The sequence below is a fragment of the Ursus arctos genome, unplaced genomic scaffold, assembly GCF_023065955.2.
Source record: "Ursus arctos isolate Adak ecotype North America unplaced genomic scaffold, UrsArc2.0 scaffold_15, whole genome shotgun sequence".
Lineage (NCBI taxonomy): Eukaryota > Metazoa > Chordata > Mammalia > Carnivora > Ursidae > Ursus > Ursus arctos.
Genome location: NW_026622819.1, coordinates 42,072,501 through 42,090,688, shown reverse-complemented (window position 1 = coordinate 42,090,688; position 18,188 = coordinate 42,072,501). Strand labels below are relative to the sequence as shown.

General features: G+C 44.5%; 1 long non-coding RNA gene across 1 annotated transcript in view; it reads right to left on the bottom strand.

Moving 5' to 3' along the window:
- LOC113263985 (uncharacterized) overlaps positions 1–18,188 on the bottom strand; it is a 389,471-nt gene that overhangs the window by 163,500 nt on the left and 207,783 nt on the right. The window contains exon 4 of the long non-coding RNA XR_008959222.1: positions 8,753–8,857. This is a non-coding gene — a long non-coding RNA (uncharacterized LOC113263985). The remainder of the gene's footprint in view (positions 1–8,752; positions 8,858–18,188) is intronic.

Below are 18,188 nucleotides of genomic sequence, written 5' to 3'. Positions count from 1 at the left end.
TGGTTATCTTGATTTTCCTATATTTATCTATTAACTCTGTACAATTCTAATTAAAACTCCAGTAGAACTTCCTGAGAAATTTGACAAATCACATCCTTCAAATAAATCTTCTTCCCTTCCTAAAAATAAGCAAGTTGGTTTATGTTCATATAAGTAAGGGGAGAAAACTGTATCATGTATGACAATACTAAAAGTTAAGAAAGGAGACCTAGAGACGAGGACAGTGACTACAAGACTCTTGTAAGACTTAATTTTCATACCATCTGTATCTGTCATTGTTATGATTCCCCATTCTCTATGGTCTCAGTTTCTCAATCTGCAAAGAGATCTCCAGCAGTGTTTTCCAAAGCATTGTCTGTTTCAAAGCACCAACCGGGGTTAGTGTTGGGAAGTCAGAATCCTGTCCTGCCCAGGCCTTCTGGAGTGAATATCTGCTGCCCCTGGTTCTACATTTATTGTTTATGGAAACTCCCTTTCCTACCCCCAAGTGATTCTGGTGATGCTATCACTCGTGACTCTGTTTTCTCTGCCACTCAGGTAGCCAACTTATGCACCCCTTCCCTATGAACCTCTATTGTGGGCACTTGATCCAGGTAAGGCTAATCAGAGTTCATTTTAGGGCTTGATATGAAATGTAAAGAGAGAATGTGGCACTCTTTCCTCTGGATCAATACCTCTGATCAATATCTTGTATCAATAATATAAGCCTGGAATTCCCATACCTATTTTTACCACCAAGTCAAGAAAGCATTACTGAAAATGAAGCCAAGCTAGAGGAAGCTTTAATATTTTAACTGCTAGATCCAGCCATGCCTAAAGCCACCCCAGCCCTGATTCCCAAGTATGAGAGCCATTAACTGTTGTTCTGTTTTTGCTTAAGTTGGTTTGAGTTAGATTTCTATTACTTGTAACAGAAAGAGCCCTAATTACTATGTGCAAATGTTTCACTTTTACAAGCTCCCTGGGAGAATCTGATGCATACCAAAGTTTGAGAATTAAAGTATTACTTCTTTAGGATCTAAATGACAAAAAGGGAAACAGAGCAGGATACTGGATTTAAACAAAATGAACATACAACTCATGATCTAGCCCTTGTCTGCCCCTCTAGCTTGGATTCATGCCATTTCCTATCTCTCCCACACTGAGCTCCTTTTACTTCCTCCAACAGCACATTGCTCACCTCCGGACATTTGCATGTGCCTGTCCTATCATTCATTCTTCAACACAGCTGGCTGCTTCTCGGTTTCTAGTTCCCAGAGGAACTCTCAGAGGGTCCATCTCTGACTGGCCCATGAAAAGGAGGTCAACTCTCTCATTATGCACTGTCTTAATCACCGTGTTTTTAAGTCATAGCTTTTATCAAATTTTTTTTATTTTATTTTATTTTTTTAATGATTTTTTATTATATTATGTTAGTCACCATACAGTACATCCCCGGTTTCTGATGTAAAGTTCGATGATTCATTAGTTGCGTATAACACCCAGTGCACCATGCTATACGTGCCCTCCTTACTACCCATCACCGGTCTATCCCATTCCCCCACCCCCCTCCCCTCTGAGGCCCTCAGTTTGTTTCTCAAATTTTAATTACTTATTAGCTAACTTGCTTCTGTCTACTTCCCCTACTAGAATATAAGCTCCAAGAGAATAAGGACCAAGTCTGTCTTGATCACCATTATCTTCCCCATGCCTGGCACAGAGCCCAACACCAGCAGGGTTCTCAATAAATACATTTGGATAAATGAATGAGTCACTACAATCTAGGCACTTACCTGTCAGCCCCCCTTGGGAAAAGCTAGGAAGGAAAGTCAGGATCGCTTTTTACTTTTCTCAGTTGAGGCAATCAGCAAAGGGAGGAGAAAGGGCTAGGAAAAGAAATGGAGAACTTGCTTCCATGAGAATTTGCAGATGCTTATAATATGCCACCCTTGTGCATGCTTCTAAAAGGAAAACAGCATCATCAGGTAACCTACGGCAAGATGTGGTTCCTGTCTTCCACGAGCTTCTCATCTGGCTGGAGAGACAGCTAAAATAAGGAGCCGGGGATGGGAGGTGCAGAGGGAGAAGCTCAAACAACAGCAACTCTAGAAGTATACTTCATCTTTATAGACACTGTTAGCATTTTATGGCAAAATAATTTGTGAACTTTATAGAGAACGCAGAGAGGAAAAGAACAGACACATCTACACACCGAGGGGGGAAAGCTGCAATTAAACCGACATCCCTTATTCAACAGCCTGCAGGCTCTAGGGCTGGGCTCTGGGTTGGTGCTGCGTCGCTTGCTTCCTCTGTAACTTCGTCTCATTTTCCCCTTCTGGCGTCTTATTGCAGTAATAGGTTTGTTATTATAGCTCTGAAGTCAGGCGACACGCGAGAGCAGGGGAAATGAGAGGAAGAGAAAAGACAGCGGAACGTGAACAGACGGCTTCTTGCCTGAGAGCGCTCTCGCTACATTAAGATACAGAGGGAGGGGGCCATCCCTCTCCTATTTGCCTTTCTCCTTCTGTGGCACTCCCTGAAACGAGCTGCAGGGCAACTCAAGAGGCTTTCTCTGGGAATGCGTCTGTTCAGGTCCCTGAAAAATGACATTACATTCAAGAGGCGCACACTTAGTTCCCTATTAGGTGAGGGAAGCAGGAGGGGGCTTACAGAGAGTAAATGTCCCTTCTCTGCCAGGCTCTGCTCTGGGTGCCGACAAAACACTGATAAAGGAGAAAGCTAGTGCTCTGGCTCTCCTGCTGCATATATACTAGTGAGAGAGACAAATAAATAAGACAGATAAGACAGTAAAATATATATGTGTGTGTGTGTGTGTGTGTATATGTATATATACACATATATAATAATATATACACACATATATATACACAGTATATACACATATATATAATTTGTAGGCCAAATTATATATATTTGTAGACCAAGCGATATTTGTAGTACAAATACATATATACCACAGGAATAGATGCAGGAGGCCTGAAATTCCATCCTGCCTAGATGTTCCACCTGGGAAACTGACCTTGCAGGAAACGCTCTGCGTCTGCAGATCAGTAAACAGGGGTCTAGAGGGTAGAAAAACCTGAGAATGGATGAGTGGGAGCTCTCAGGAGACAGAGGGGATCCTCACCTCGATTGGCTGACATACCAGCCACAGGGACTTGAAGGGCTGGAACTTCCAATGAAAAAGTGCCCCTCTGTCCCCTGCTTTGTGGAACTGGCTTCGTGCACTGAAATGCTTAGTTCTTTTAATTACACTAAAGAAACGTGTGTCCTTTGCCTGGATCTGTTAATATCTCTTCATCAATCACAGTCACCCTCGAGACAACCATACACAGATAATTTCGGAGAGTGACAGAAGTCAAGAAAGGAACAAAACCAAAGAATGTGACATTGAGTGCCTGGGAAGAGGAGGGCAATATTAACTAAGAGGCTCAGGGAAGTCCTCTCTGAGGAGGTGATGAAATGAGGCAGCCAGGCCTGGACCAGACAGAGGGGGCAGCAGAGGCAAACACCTGGAAAGAGAAGCAAGACAGGCAGTTGAGGAGGAGAGTAACGGTCCTGTGGCTCATGTGGGGTTTCAGGTGTGGTCCCTAGACCAGCAACGCCAGCATCCCGTGGGAACTTGTCAGAGATGAGCATCCCTGGGTCTCATGCAAGCATCAGAGACTCTGGGTGTGGAGCCCAGCCACGTGCACTTAACAAGTCCTCCCGGGGCTTATGGGCACGCTCAAGTGAGAGAACCACTAGGCTAGAACAAAGAGAAGAGGGGACTTGTAGGAAGGGTTGAGGCAATGCATCCTTTCGAAGTGAACTGCCAGATGGTGAAAATAAGAAAGGCAGTTCACCTGTGCTCTTCATCATTGTACCCCAAGCACTCACCGTGTTGCCTGCCACAGAATAGATGCTCAACACTTGTTTCCTAAAGAAATAAATTTGTTTAAATATAAATATGGAGCTTCTATTTTGAATGGTCTGGTACCAATTACTGGACAAAGATATGTAACATTTACAGCAGTTCATGATCTGTAAATGGAGATGAGAGAGAGAGAAATGGAAAGAAAAAAGGAGACCACTAGAGTCAGATGCATGGATATCAGCAAGAAAATGAGAGGCAAAGATATCTTGAAGCAAGGAAGGTCAGAAAACTAAAAAGCAGGCAGAACTCAATAATCACAAAGGTTTCAGCTTTCGGTATGAGGGCAAACAGTGTCGTTCATTAACCCCTTAGGGAACTACTATATTAATGGCATAGAACAACTATCATTCACTTGTTGTCTCCAAGTAAATGAGAAATGTTAGGTTATGTTGATTTAATCCATCTAAAAAATAATAATAATAAGAGTCTCTACCTAAATGGAAAAATTCTCAGCTTTATGGAAAATTCCACTATCCGAATTGCTTCATTTCCTGAGGCATGTTAGATAGCCAGGATTTTTACTGTATTGTTATTATTTTTATTACCAAAGAGTTCTCACAACCAACAGTAGATGATATTGGTGCTAACCAGGTCAATCTGGAAGCCAGTCAGAGGTCTCCCCGGTGGGGGAGACCCAACGCAGCCAAGCCCCTCTCACTAGCAAGATAGGGCACAAGTCATTGCAAGATGCCGACCTCTCTGTTGAACCTCTCCTTAGCAGAGTGGAATGTAACAGACCCTTCCCTTACTTCTTCCTCCCTTCCCTTCCTGCAATTAGTAAATTCCTGGGATAAAAGCACCTCCTAGTTTCCTCCAATTCACTTCTGTCTTCAGACCAGAGAGAGCCTGGCACACGGAAAGAAGACATGTGAGTGACCAAGAGAAGCCTCGACTTCCTCTGATTGCTTCCCAGGCAGGAAGTTCCTGGTGGTGTGGTCCAGATCCTTCCTGTTGCATGAAGCCCACTCCTTCTCATTGAATTTGGAGGTTCCCTCAGCTAAGGAGGGAGGAAAAAAAGAAGACGTAGTTGGATGTAGCTATTCTCAATGGATTTCACTTCTTCGTCTGCATTTCCAAATCTTGAATATTTATCTTACTATTTTTTCTATCACTGTTTTCCCCTCAACAGTCAACACTTTAGTAAGGACCCTCCTCCTGTATTAGTGCAAATACCAAAGAAACAGCCCTGAAGTAATTATTTCGGTGTGCTTAGCGCGCGCGCGCGCACACACACACACACACACACACACACACACACACACACGAAGGTATTAGTTAATACCCTTGGGCTCCAACCATCAAAGGTATCCACACATGGGTTGGGCTGCCTAGAGAACAGGGCATTCCCTTTAACACGGAGGTAAGATTACTTCTGGATAGTAGTTCAAGGAACACATGAAGTATTGGACTAGATGTCTCCAAAAGTCCTTCTTGGCTAAACTGCTGTGACGTTTGGTGATACAATGAGACTCCAAGCTTAAATGTGAACGTGGGCAGAAGCTAAAAGGAGGAAGGGGGAGCAGCCTAGTTTTGCTAGGCTTGTCTGATGCCGAAGTCCACGAGGGGGATTCAGGGAGCCCATCATTAACCGTGCACGCGTCAGGGATGGCATCATTACCATCATTGCCAGTGTGCATTCAGCACCTGCAGTGTGCCAGCCACTCTGGACATTATTTCAGGCCACCTTACAACAGACCTATCGGATAACGACTATTACTATGCCCATGTGTCTCAGGAGAAAAAGAAGGAACAGAGAAGTTAGATAACCGTCACGAAGCTGGTAAGTAACAGATGCAAGACTCTAACCCAGGCCGTCTGGCTCCAAAGCCAGTGCTCTTAACTGGCTCCAGCACATCACCTCCCAAAAGCAACCCCTTGAATTTTTTAACATTTTAGATGCTTAAAAAAAGAACATGATCTCTTTTCATTCTTTTAGAAGTCTCCTGAGGCCAGGAAGTTATCCCTAAATGACAAACTGGCACAGATGGTCAGGAAGGAGGATGACTTATCCATAGTCACCTAACGGTCAGAGGCAGAGCCTCTTGGTCCTCTGCCCACATGTCCCCTTTCTGTCCCCACACCACCTAGCTCTCCTGTAACTCCTCGCCCAGTTACTGATGAAGAAAAGTAGCACGTGTCTTCTTTTGCAAACTGATCACTCAGCCATGTACCCTGAGTCCCAGACGTTTTACTTAGAGCCACAAACTCCCTAGGGAAAGAAACAGCCAGAGGAGGAAGAAGATTGAGAAAGAACGACTGTGTCTGCTGCAAATCTAACACTTATCTGATGCATCCTGTCCTGCACCCCCTAAGCCTACGGTCTTCAAACCCCAGAGATGATAATAATAAAGCCCATTTCACTGATGAGAAAATTGAAATTTGAGCAGTCTTCTCACTGAACTGCCTCCCCCATCACATCGTCTTTTCTCCTACTATGAAAACCTCTTCACTGGCATCTTTCTTCCCTTCTTTTGCTGCTCTGATCCTGTCTGCACAGGATGCAGGACTATGCTTCCTGGATCACGGTTCTGATCACGACTTTCTCCTCATCAGAGACTTGCAATAGCTCCCATGACTTACGACATCAAGTCCCAACTCCCCAGCCTGCTCTCCCATCCTTCCATGACTTGGCCCCAGCATACACTTTGAGCCTTACCTTTGCTACGTACAGCTACACTCCAGTCACCACAGTGCCCAAGGAAAGAGTCTAAAAAGTCCTATGCACCCGCTCTATCTGATGATTCCTCCACTGGACCCCTTTAAGGCTGTACTCAAATGCCACGCATCATGAAAACTTCCCTCATGTACCTCTCAGTCTAAATCTTTCTACACTTTGCCCATCCCCCATGAGTATTATATTCCGTACTCTATGTGTGAAAGTGTCCATCCCCTGATTTCTTACAAAACTAACATACTCTTATCATATAATCAAGCATCACACTCCTTGGTATTTACCCAAAGGAGCTGAAAAGTTATGTCCACACAAAAATACGCACACTCATGTTTACAGCAGCTTTATTTATAATTGTCAAAACTTGGAAGCAACCAAGATGTCCCTCAGTAGGTGAATGGATAAATAAACTGTAATACAGCCAGACAATGGACTATTACTCTGTACTAAAGAAATGAGATATGAAGCCATGAAAATATACGGACGAACCTTGAATGCATATTGCTAAGTGAAAGAAGCCAGTATAAAGGGTTATATACTACATGATTTCAACTACACGACACTCTGGAAAAGTCAAAGCTGTGGAGACCGTAAAAATGAGAGTTGCCAAGAGTTACAGGGGAGGGATGAATTGGCAGAGCACAGAGGAGTCTTAGGACAATGAAACTATTTTTAAGGTTACCATAATAATGGACACATGTCATTACACATTTGTCCAAACACAGAGGATGTACAACACCAAGCATGAACCTTAATGTGAATTATGGACTTTGGGTGATGATGATGTGTTGGTCAATGTAGCTTTATCAACTCTAACATATGTCCCACTCTGGTGGGGGAAGTTGATAGTCAGGAAGACTGTGCCATGTGTGGGGGCAGGAGATACATGGGAAATCTCTGTACCTCCCTCCAATTTTACTGTGAACCTAAAACTGCTCTGAAACATAAAGTCAATTTTTTAAAATGTCTGCCTTGTGCGTGATGAAGTCCTTAAGAGAATGGAACGTGCCTTCTGCTCCTGTGTACCCCTTACACCCTATCCCTCTCACCACCACAGCAGGTGCTAATAAATGTTTGTTGAATTGAATTAAATTGAGAGGTCATCTGGGGGATAAGAGCCAGAACTGTATCATAATTTGGTCTCCGAGACGGTGGGGAAGTTGAAGGACCAGTGACCTCTCTCTTCAGAACTCAATTATCTGCATAAGAACAAACATCTCAGATATCTAGCTATTAATTTGCCCACAATCATCTCGGCCTCCAAAGTTCACAAATGTCCCTTTCAATTTCTCAGCCACATCGTTCATAGGAAATGAGATTCTCTTCTCATTTGCTGAATCACGGTGGCCCTGGTTCCCTACCCCACACCCCGAATAGCCTCATGCATTCTATTCATTCCCATTTGCCACAGTTAACCGCCTGGGAGTCAAGATGCCTGTCACCACAACTTTCCTGGGGCCTGTTGGGGGACCCATGGTTTCCTGCTCAGCATCATAAATCCAGAGCTGAGGACCACAGGTTTTATTGGCAGCCTGAGTCAAAGGAATTTATTCTAATTAATCCTCCACACAAAAACGATGGCCTTCAGCCATCTCTCAGGAAGGAGCCAGCAAACCCAGAGTGAAAGAAAAATGCAGGGCTGGCTTCCTATGAAATCAATACAACCTCATTCTGGGCTCTGTTCTGGGTCACACAGAAAGAGCAGCATGGGTGGCCGAGATCACTGGAAAGGTCTCTGTCCAGGAGTCTGATGGCTGGGGTGACAGGAGCTAAGGAGTCCCCTTTGCACCACAGACCCCAGAAGGCCCAGCGCCTTTAAAGGCCTTTAACCTTTGAGACTCATTCCCTCATTCATAACAGGGATTTACAAAATTCGAATGTTTCCATGTGCTTCGCATGATAGGACCTCGATACCTTGAACAAACAGGAAATGGAGAAATCCGGAACAAGAGAAGAGGAAATTTACATCATTATTGATGCTGTTTGGCCACAGAGCAATTGAACCGTCCAGCGTTCAGTGACCAGCACATCACACAATTTCAGGGATGGCTCAGCCAATTCTGGTTGGGGAGTGAGGTGAGCCATGTGGCAGGTCATGGCCGAGGAAGGCTCAAGACTGTGGCAGTGACCACAGTCAGGAGGAACGGATGCTTCAGATGACTTACTGTGGAGCAGAGAGGCAGTGGAGTGCAGGTTGGACCAGACACACCTGGCTTCTAGCTGGATGGCCTTAAGCAAGTTCCTTCGCTTCTCTGAGTTTGTTTCCTCAGCTGGAAAATGGGATGAACAGGAACGGTACTTAGTTAACCAACTTGCTGTGAAACATGTCTTCAAGGTCTGTGAGGAGTGATGTGCTTTTCTGCTTCATTCCCCTAAGTCCAGGACCCTCCCTCATCCACCGAGTGGGTCAGAACATCTGAGCCCAAGACTGTCCCAAGCCTGAGAAATATCACAAAAGAACTCAAAGAAAAAGACAGCAAAACTCTTCCCTTTTAGCTATGTTTTAAGTGTAATACAGGAAAGGGAAGAATGTCAATCAACACACACACACACACCCTACCATGATGTTACAGAGTTCTCTGAGCCTAGGAGGAAGAGGACAGCTGAAGGAAAAGAAATCTCAGTCACTAATGACAAACCCCGTGCTCCCTGCCTGACCATCCCCATCCCCTTTGCTGATTTTTCTCTGAGGTTCCGGGAGTATAGCAAAGCCCTCCGATCAAACCCCATGCCATGAGAGAGTAGCAGAAATGAGAGGGCTTTATGGGGTAGAGGACAAAGAGGACCAAGTGACTGGGGCAGTGCCACCAGCCAGGCAACACTGGTGCTCATGACGGAAGCTGGGTTAGGACAAGAGTGCCTCTCTGAGCCACTTTTCAGCATCAACTCCAAGGGAAAGGAAGGACACAGGGAAATCCTGAATTTTCCCAAGTTTAAACCCATAAGACCCAAATAATTGAAATGGCTCAGTTCTCCTGGAAGTGACTAGAATACACATTCTGCCTTCTGGTGGAAAGAAGCTAAAAAATAAAATAAAATAAAATAAAATAAAATAAAATAAAATAAAATAAAATTTGATTTCATTTTAGGAAAATAAAGAAGATCATGTTTTGGTAACCTGAGTCCATGACATACAGACTTATATATTTACACACATACATATATATTGAAAGTAATAATAATAACAATAATCAAAATAATGTAGCAACTAAATGGATTGAGTGCTTCCCATGTGCCAGGCACTATTCTCACAGCTTTCTAGAGATGACATCATTTCTTTCTCACAGTAATAGGCCTATGGGCTCAATATTATTACTATCCCCTTTGGGGGATGCATAAACTGAGCATAGCAAGGTTAGATGAGGTTGCCCAAGATTACATCAGAAAAGAGAAGGGCGCAGCATTTGAACCCAGGCCACCTGATTGCAGAGCCCACATTCTCAATCACTTCCGCTCTCTTCTACTCTGAGCCTTGGACACACTGCAGTGCACTTACTTAAAATTTAATGAGTGCTGGCTATGGCTTGGACACTACGCAAAAAGCTTGACTCATATCATATCTATATTCTTTATAATAATCCCAACAGAAATGTCTTGCTATTATCACCCTTTTAAAATTGAAGAGACTGGGACTCTGAAAAGCGTACTCCCAACTCGTCCTTTACAACCTCCACGGAAACACAGATAGAAGGCGTGGTTCACTGCCAGCTTTAGAGCAAGGGCTCCATGCATGTAGCTGCCAATATGTGGGTCGTGATGGTGAGGATGGGATCTGGGTTCCTGGCAGCCCCAAGTCCAAAGGTGGGGGCTGGAGGCAAAGAGCCATGTAAGAATCAGGTCCAACCTCACCAAGGAGAGGCCTAGCAAATACCAGGTAGGCATCCGGTCATGCTAGAGAATCCCAAGGGAAGACTCAGGTCCTGGCAGACAGCCAGAGCACTTGGCAGGTGGGGTGAGTCCTAGGTGAAGAGGGAGTACTGGATTCAGAGGCCGAGACGGTCTTTAGCCAGTGAGACCTGACTCAAGGACCCGTGGCATGGCCTGGATCCAGCACAGCTCAGACAATTCAAGATGGTGATCTAAAAGAAGACATTACTGTGCTTCACGCTATTGATAAGGAAATTGAGGTGCAGAGAATGTAAGTAATGGACACGGTCACGCAGCTGGCGAGTAGCAGAACCAGGGACACAGCTGGCTTTCTCTGACTCCACCCTCCATGCTTTTCCTCACCATGGCTTTTATCTCAAGCACTTGTGACATGACTCAAAGGAAAGAAAGGGGAGCAATGATCCATACTGTCAATCTCCTGTTGTCCAAAAGGCCCAGCCCTGTAATCAGCAAGTATTTTCAATGGTCTAGGCTTGCCTGCCCCTTCTAGTCCAGACCAAGCTGACGTCAGATCCCAGATCTCTCTGGGCAAGGGATTAGTTAAAGAAATAAAGTCCCATTTCACAAGCGGCTAAATCCTATTTCACCAGCCTTGCCAGGGATTTCCTGGGCTTAATCGCCTGCTAGCTCTGGACAGTGAGGAAGTTGCTGGGCTATGACTTTGTTTTTCCCTGTCCTTCCCCCCTAATGTGATTCCACTCCTAGGTATACCACTCAGGGTTTACACAGGAATGCTCACTGCAGCGGCGCTCATAGTGGCGAGAAAAGAAAAATCTACCAATAGGAGAAAAATAAAACACTATATAGCAGTTAAAATGAATATACTAGAGCTACACATACCAATGTGAGTAAATCTCAAAAATAATGCTCAGTGCAAAGAGCAAACTGTAAAAGGATATGTATAATATGACAATATTCCTATGAAGTTTAAAAACATGATTCCATAGGGACTCAAACACACAGAAAATTCATCAAGTCGTGCATGAAAATGCTAACCACTATAATTAAGATGGTGGTAAATTCCAGAGAAGAAAAAGAAGAAATAAGATTAAGAAGAGGTCTCTGGAGCGGTAGAGGTTTGTAATCCTTTCCTTCTTTTTTTTAAAAAATTGGAAGCAAAGAAGGCAAAATGTTAAGATCTGTAAAAGCTGGTTTACGGGCATTTGTATGTCTATAATACATTATTATCTTTAGGTTTCAAATCCTAAACCAAAACTTTTACAAAAAAACATTTTTTTTTTAAAAAAAGGATGGTTGTACCTTAAGTATTATAGCAAGGTGTCAGACTCTAGTCTGAAAGCAAGTAAGATTTCTACACAAAGAGAGACACAATGAGGCATCCCAGTGGAGAGAGGGAGATGATCATCACATGGAGTTATGAAGCTTGGTCTAGTGCAATAGCACAGTAAGAACAGAAAGAGGTGACAGACCAGAACACAAATCTCCCAGTAGAGCCAGAAGTAGAAGTATTACTGAGACTAGTCTTTTTCATTCCTAACCCTTGCCTCTGAGAATTCCACCTTCCTCCTCCTACCATTCCAACAATGTACTCCATTGAGGGCTGCCAATCATGGTTTCCTCCCCAACGGTGGGCGTAGGAGTCAAGCTGGGCCAACAATGATACCCCACCACCAAGGTCTATAGTGATCGGTACAAGAACAGGCAATAACCCAAAGCTTGGCCAATCATAGCCAATCCTTCTCCTAGGATATCTTTCTTTTTTATTATTTTTATTTTTATTTTATTTTTTTAAAAAGAGAGAGAGAGCACGCATACATGTGAGCAGAGGGGAAGGGCAGAGGATCTTAAGCAGGTTCCACTCTCAGTGTGAAGCCTTAAGCCACGCTCAATCTCATGACCCTGAGATCATGACCTGAGCCCAAATCAAGAGTCAGACGTTCAACCGACTGAGCCACCCAGGCACCCTTCCTAGGACATCTTTCTGAATTTGAACCAGAAGAAGATGGTAGAGGATGGAAGACATGGGTACAGAGCTCTCTGAGGCCACAATCCCTGAGCAAGAGAAGAGCTAGTCCGGGGTGGGAGAGAATGAAACCATTCTGCAGAGCAGCAGTAAGAAAAGATTTCTAGGCCATGATGAGTTCCCAGACTCAGGTGCCCGCTGCTACAGCCCTCCCCCATGTGAGTGTGAGCAGCAGTGGCTGCCAAGGCCTCCCTTCTGAACCAGTTCTGCTGTGTGATTTTGGACACTGATCCTGGCTGCACAGCCTCCTGTTTCTCTGATGTTCCAGAACACTCTGAGCACTACCCAATGCTGTTTAATAAATCCCCTTACTACCTAAATGAGCAAGAACTGGTTTCTGTTGTTTGCAACCCAGAACCTGATACCAACAGGTAGGACAACCACGGTTCTCCCTGGAAGCCCCAGGAAGGGGACACCTCAAAATGGTGCTGCACGCACATAAGGACTAAGCCAACTGGGGCTCAGACCACCAGCATCTCACTGTTTCCATGCTGAGATCATTCTCTGAGAGCAAGATGACTCTTCCAAAAGGAGGGCACGTATTGCATGGTACACTGGGTGTTATACGCAACTAATGAATCACGGAACTTTACATCAAAAACCAGGTGACTAACATAAAATAATAAAAAAATACTATAAAAAAAACCAAAAAACGATCTTAACAAAGTTGACCCTTCACAGAACACCTAGCATCCTGTTGCCATTCTTGTAGGCAGCACCCAACATTTACAAACCCCACACAAGCCCATTATGTAATTTCATCCCCAGAGTAACCCCAGGTGGTGAACAGGGTGGGCCTGAGACTATCTGTCTCCTTTAATTGAGGAAGAAGCTGAATTTTGGAGAAATGATATACCCAAATCACACAGCCACTTAATAATTGTGCCTAGAACGGAGTCCAGGTCCCGTGCTGCCAGTCCAATACATCAAAAAGGAACCAAGGCTAAAGAGCTAGGGAACACAACACTAATGGACACTCCATGGTGCTAATTATATGCCAGACACTGTTCTAAGTGTTTTCCATGTATTAACTCATTTAATCCTTCTTACAACCCTATGATGTTAGTTCTAGGGTGGCCCCCACTTTACAGATGAGGGAACTGAGGCACAGAGAGGTTAAGGTATTTGTCTGAAGTCACACAGCAGGCAAGTGGCAGAGCTAGGATTCAAACCAGAAGTCTGGTTCTAGACTCCATGCTCCTAATCACTCCATTAAATAGGGTGGAAGGAGTAGTCTCCTGGGATCCAGGTTCCTCAACACCTACTTTCCTTAGAGTGAGAGGAAGTCTAGAAGGCCTGGATGTGAAGGCACCCTGAGACCCCCACGGCTTAGGCTGATCTACATGCGGGTGCCTCGTGCTAAAAGCCTGGAAGGGAAGTGTGCTAACAGAGCAGGTGCTGAATTGCAGAAAAGTTAAATATGGAATGGGAGCCCCGAAGCCTGCAGTAAAAGCAAGGAGGGTAAAAACCAATTTCAAAACAGAGCCCCAGGCAATGATTTGGAGAGAAAAACCAATATATATGGTATCACATAATAACTACAGCAACGCCTTCCATTTACCTCACCCTTTCCATTGGAGGAGGCCAAAGAAGTTCACAGTGGTTATTACAATTTTTCCTTCTCGAGACCTAGGACCCACTGAAGACAGTGGAGGGCTTTTGTCATTATATGCACAGGGAAGGGAAGCACTGGAAGGTCAATGCAGAAATCACAGAGCAGCAAGGTATCCATCAAAGCCAACTGTATGGGCTCAAAAGTCATTGGTAAGAGCCAATGCATTGAAAATCAATTCAGCAAAGGATTGATTTACACGCAGCTGTCAGACAAATCCTGAACTCACTCTAGGAAAGTTGGCCACTGCCGTTTTACCTCCAGAGTGTGGACAGAAGGAGCAGATACAGGGGGACAAGGAAGGGAGGGTCATGGGGCAAAAGACAGGGAGCAGGGATGGGAGATAAGTGACAAACCAGAAAGAGACAGCACAGTTCTCATCGGAGAAAGACCGCCATTCCCAGATAGAGCCAAGCAAGCCAAGAGAAAATACCCTCAGCGGATCCATGAACTGGTCATCTGGCCAATCAATCATTCAGCAAAGGGCTCCCATCTAGCTGGTCTGGGAGTCCTGCAGGGGTGCTCTCTGCAGTACGGTGGGCAGCAGAGAATCATGTCTCTAACCACCCCTCCTCTGTGCCCTACCAGCTTGACCCTGGTCAACAGGTCTCTCTCCACCACACTGGCTCTCTGGAAGTGATTGTCATCATTTCTTTCTGGGATTATTTCTCTCCCCTTTTTACTCATTTTATACTCAGCTAGATGGGGCTATCCACTCCTCCCATATAACCTCTACATCCTCACCCCTACACCTTTACTTATTCCTTGTACCTGGAGTGACCTCTCCATCTTCTTAGATGATTAATTCATGTCTGTGTGTATAAAAGGAAGAAAGAACAAAGGAATAAAGGAGTAATTTACCCCAAAATGTGAAGGTCAGCCCCACTGGGGCCAGGGGATATAATCCCATTGCACACACCTAAGTATAGGGTGACATCATTGATCACATAAGAGGGTGATGCACAGAGATCAGATGACTTGGTCAAATGTCCACTTTGCTCCCATCTCCGAGTGTGAACTCATCCATGTTATCTCTACTCTTTGAGGTCCCACTGACTCATCTGTGAATGGGCATTGAAGTCCCTGCTGTCCTGCTCCACTATGTGATTTTTTAAAAGATTTTATTTATTTATTTGAGAGAGAGAGAGAGAGAGCACGTGCACGAGTTGGGGGAGGGGCAGAGGGAGAAACAGATCCCTGCTGAGCAGGGAGCCCAACGCAGGGCCTGATCCCAGGACCCTGAGATCACAACCTGAGCTAAAGGCAGACACTTAACCAAATGAGCCACCCATGTGGCTCACCATGTGATTTTGACAATCACTATGTCTAATGAAAGTGGGAGGCTATATGACAGAACTGTCTTATGAGAATTTCTAAGGGTTACAGGGAAATAAAAATGTTCTTAAAACACACTCTGATGACTCCTGATGGCCAAAAGAAACAGCTTCATATAAACCAAACTTTTTGCAAAGTTAGAGCTCCACATATCTTACTCCTGCAGTGAAGGTAAGACCCACATTCCACTTGAGTATAAATTTTAAAAATAAAATGGGTTTGGGTCAGAAAGAATCAGTTCCAATCCAGTCCCCAAAGTTTATTGGCTATAAGACTTTATTATGACAAATTATTTTTTTTCTAACCCATAAAGTGGGCATAACACTGACCTCGCTGAGATGAGTTCAATTGGTGGTGTTTATAAAACACCATAATGCCTGGCACAAAACAAGCCCTGAATCACCAGGGAAAGTGCTCTGTATTAGCTCTTTCCTCCTTCCTGAGAACTGGAATCATAGTACACATAAAGTGAATGAAATAAGTAGAAGCAAATCCTCATTTTGGCCACCTCACGTCTCCCCGATCTGCATCTTCAACACGGTCTGTTGAGACAGACTTCTAGTTCTCCCCACTTTTCCTGGACCTGCTCTCTAATTCTAAAGCTCTACTTGTACCCAAAATAGATGAAAGCAACAGATGCATGGATTTTTCATTTATCAAACCTTTGTTACACTTCAAATTCACCAAAAATCTGTTGAGCACATCTATTCCTGCATATCCAGAGTGGGGCTGGGAACCAGGCTAGCGACACTTAGCACATGGGACTTGGCCTTACAGCAATCCCTTTAAAACTCAGGCTCGCGGAATGCATCATGACTTAAAAGCGAGAATCACCATCTCTCCAGGTTCAGCTGGGTTATCCTTGAAGATACAGATCCACAGAACCAAGCCATGAAACTGGATTATTTGTTTCACAGGGAAAAGGAAAGATGCTGATTTTAATGCTTCATTCAACTACACAAAAGACTGGGCTGGGAGTCTGGAATTCCAGACTCTCATTTTGGAATAATAAGTGGTATAGTAATAGCCATGTGTAACAGTAAGTCTCTGCCCCTCTCTGGGCCTCAGATTTCTCACCTACAAAATAAGAAGTTAGACTGAGGTCTAAGTAGCAATAGGTCTTATACAAGTTTGACTAGCACCCCCCGCCCAAAAAATCCATGCTCACTTGGACCCTGTGAATATGACTTTATTGGGAAATGGGGTCTTTGCAGATATAGTCAAGATGAGGTCAGGATGAGGGTGGGCCCTAATCTAGTGGCTGGTATCCTTATAAAAAGAGACAGGGTCACCTGAGTGGACTCTTGATTTTGGCTCAGGTCATGATCTCAGGGTCCTAGCCCCATATCAGACTCTATGCTTAGCAGGGAGTTTGCTTGAGATCCTCTCCCTCTGCCCCTCCCCAGTGCTCGCTCTCTCTCTCTCTCTCTCTCTCTCTCTTTCTCTCAAGTAAGTAGAGAAATCTTCAAAAAATAAAAAATTAAAAGAGACAGACACACAAGGAAGGAGGCCACGTGGAGATAAAGACAGAGACTAGAGTGAGTCATCTACAAACCAAGTAACACCAAGGATTGCCAGAAACCACCAGAAGCCAGAAGAGGCAAAGAAGTCTCTCCCAGAGCTATCAGAGAGTACACAGCTCTGCCAACACCTTGATTTCAAAGCTACAGTCTTCAGAACTGTGAAGAAAAAGTTCTGTTGTTCAAGCCACCGGTTTGCGGTACTTTATTATGGTGGCCCTAGGAGACTAGCACAGGCCTCCTAGAACTATCCCTTACTTAATCATTATGATATCTTAATGCCCTGATCATATATGATTCTATTATCCGAAATCCATAGGCCCTACCAGGAGTAAATGGCCTGGCACCAGGGAAGTGTGGGCAGAGGCTCATGCCTTTCCCCAAACCACTGCCTCCAAATCCTCCCAAGTAGGACCAGTCCCCCTCTGCTCTGGAGATGGCCCGTGATTTTGTCACCCTCTTAGCTTTGCTGTCACCAAATCTGATCTGAGATCAAACTGAAAAAAAACTGAATTGGTTTCCCAATTGCCACTACCTGAGGATTATGACCAGAAGTGAATATGATTTATAACAGTGACATGGTTGATAAATAAAAAATCTTGAGTGGAGTGGAAGCCACAGAAGGGCTGATGTTTCACTGAGGAAGGTTTAGGGAAGCCAATCTCCTGAAACCTTTTAGGGGTCCAGATCAGGCCAGTGGCATCAGGTGTACCCACCTTTTCTGCCTCTCCTCTGCCCAGCACCCTGGTTAGAACACAGCTAAACAGCACCCGGGATCCCAGAGAAGGGTCTCAGAGATGGCACTTCATAGGCAAAGCTGGAGTGGAGTGCCCCCTTCACCCAGCGCTCCCAGTCTTTGGGTTTTTCTTTTTATTATTATTTAAATTCAATTAGCCAACATATAGTAGATATTTAGTTTCAGATGTAGTGTTGAATAATTTATCAGTTGCATATAACACCCAGTGCTCATCACATCACATGCCCTCCTTAATGCCTGTCACCCAGTTACCCCATCCCCCACCCACCTCCCCTCCAGCAACCCTCAGTTTGTTTCCTAGAGTTCAGAGTCTCTCATGGTTTTTCTTCCTTGCTGATGACTTCAAAGCACCCAGTCTTCAGAACAAGGTCTTTCCCAACTCTCACAACCTAGTCTGCTGCACACCCCACTCACCCACATGTTCTAGAAGGCTCTAAGCTTGTTAAGAAATGAAGCTGCAGGGGTGTGGAGAGAGCTCTGAGCTCCATCAAGGGTCCAAATTTCC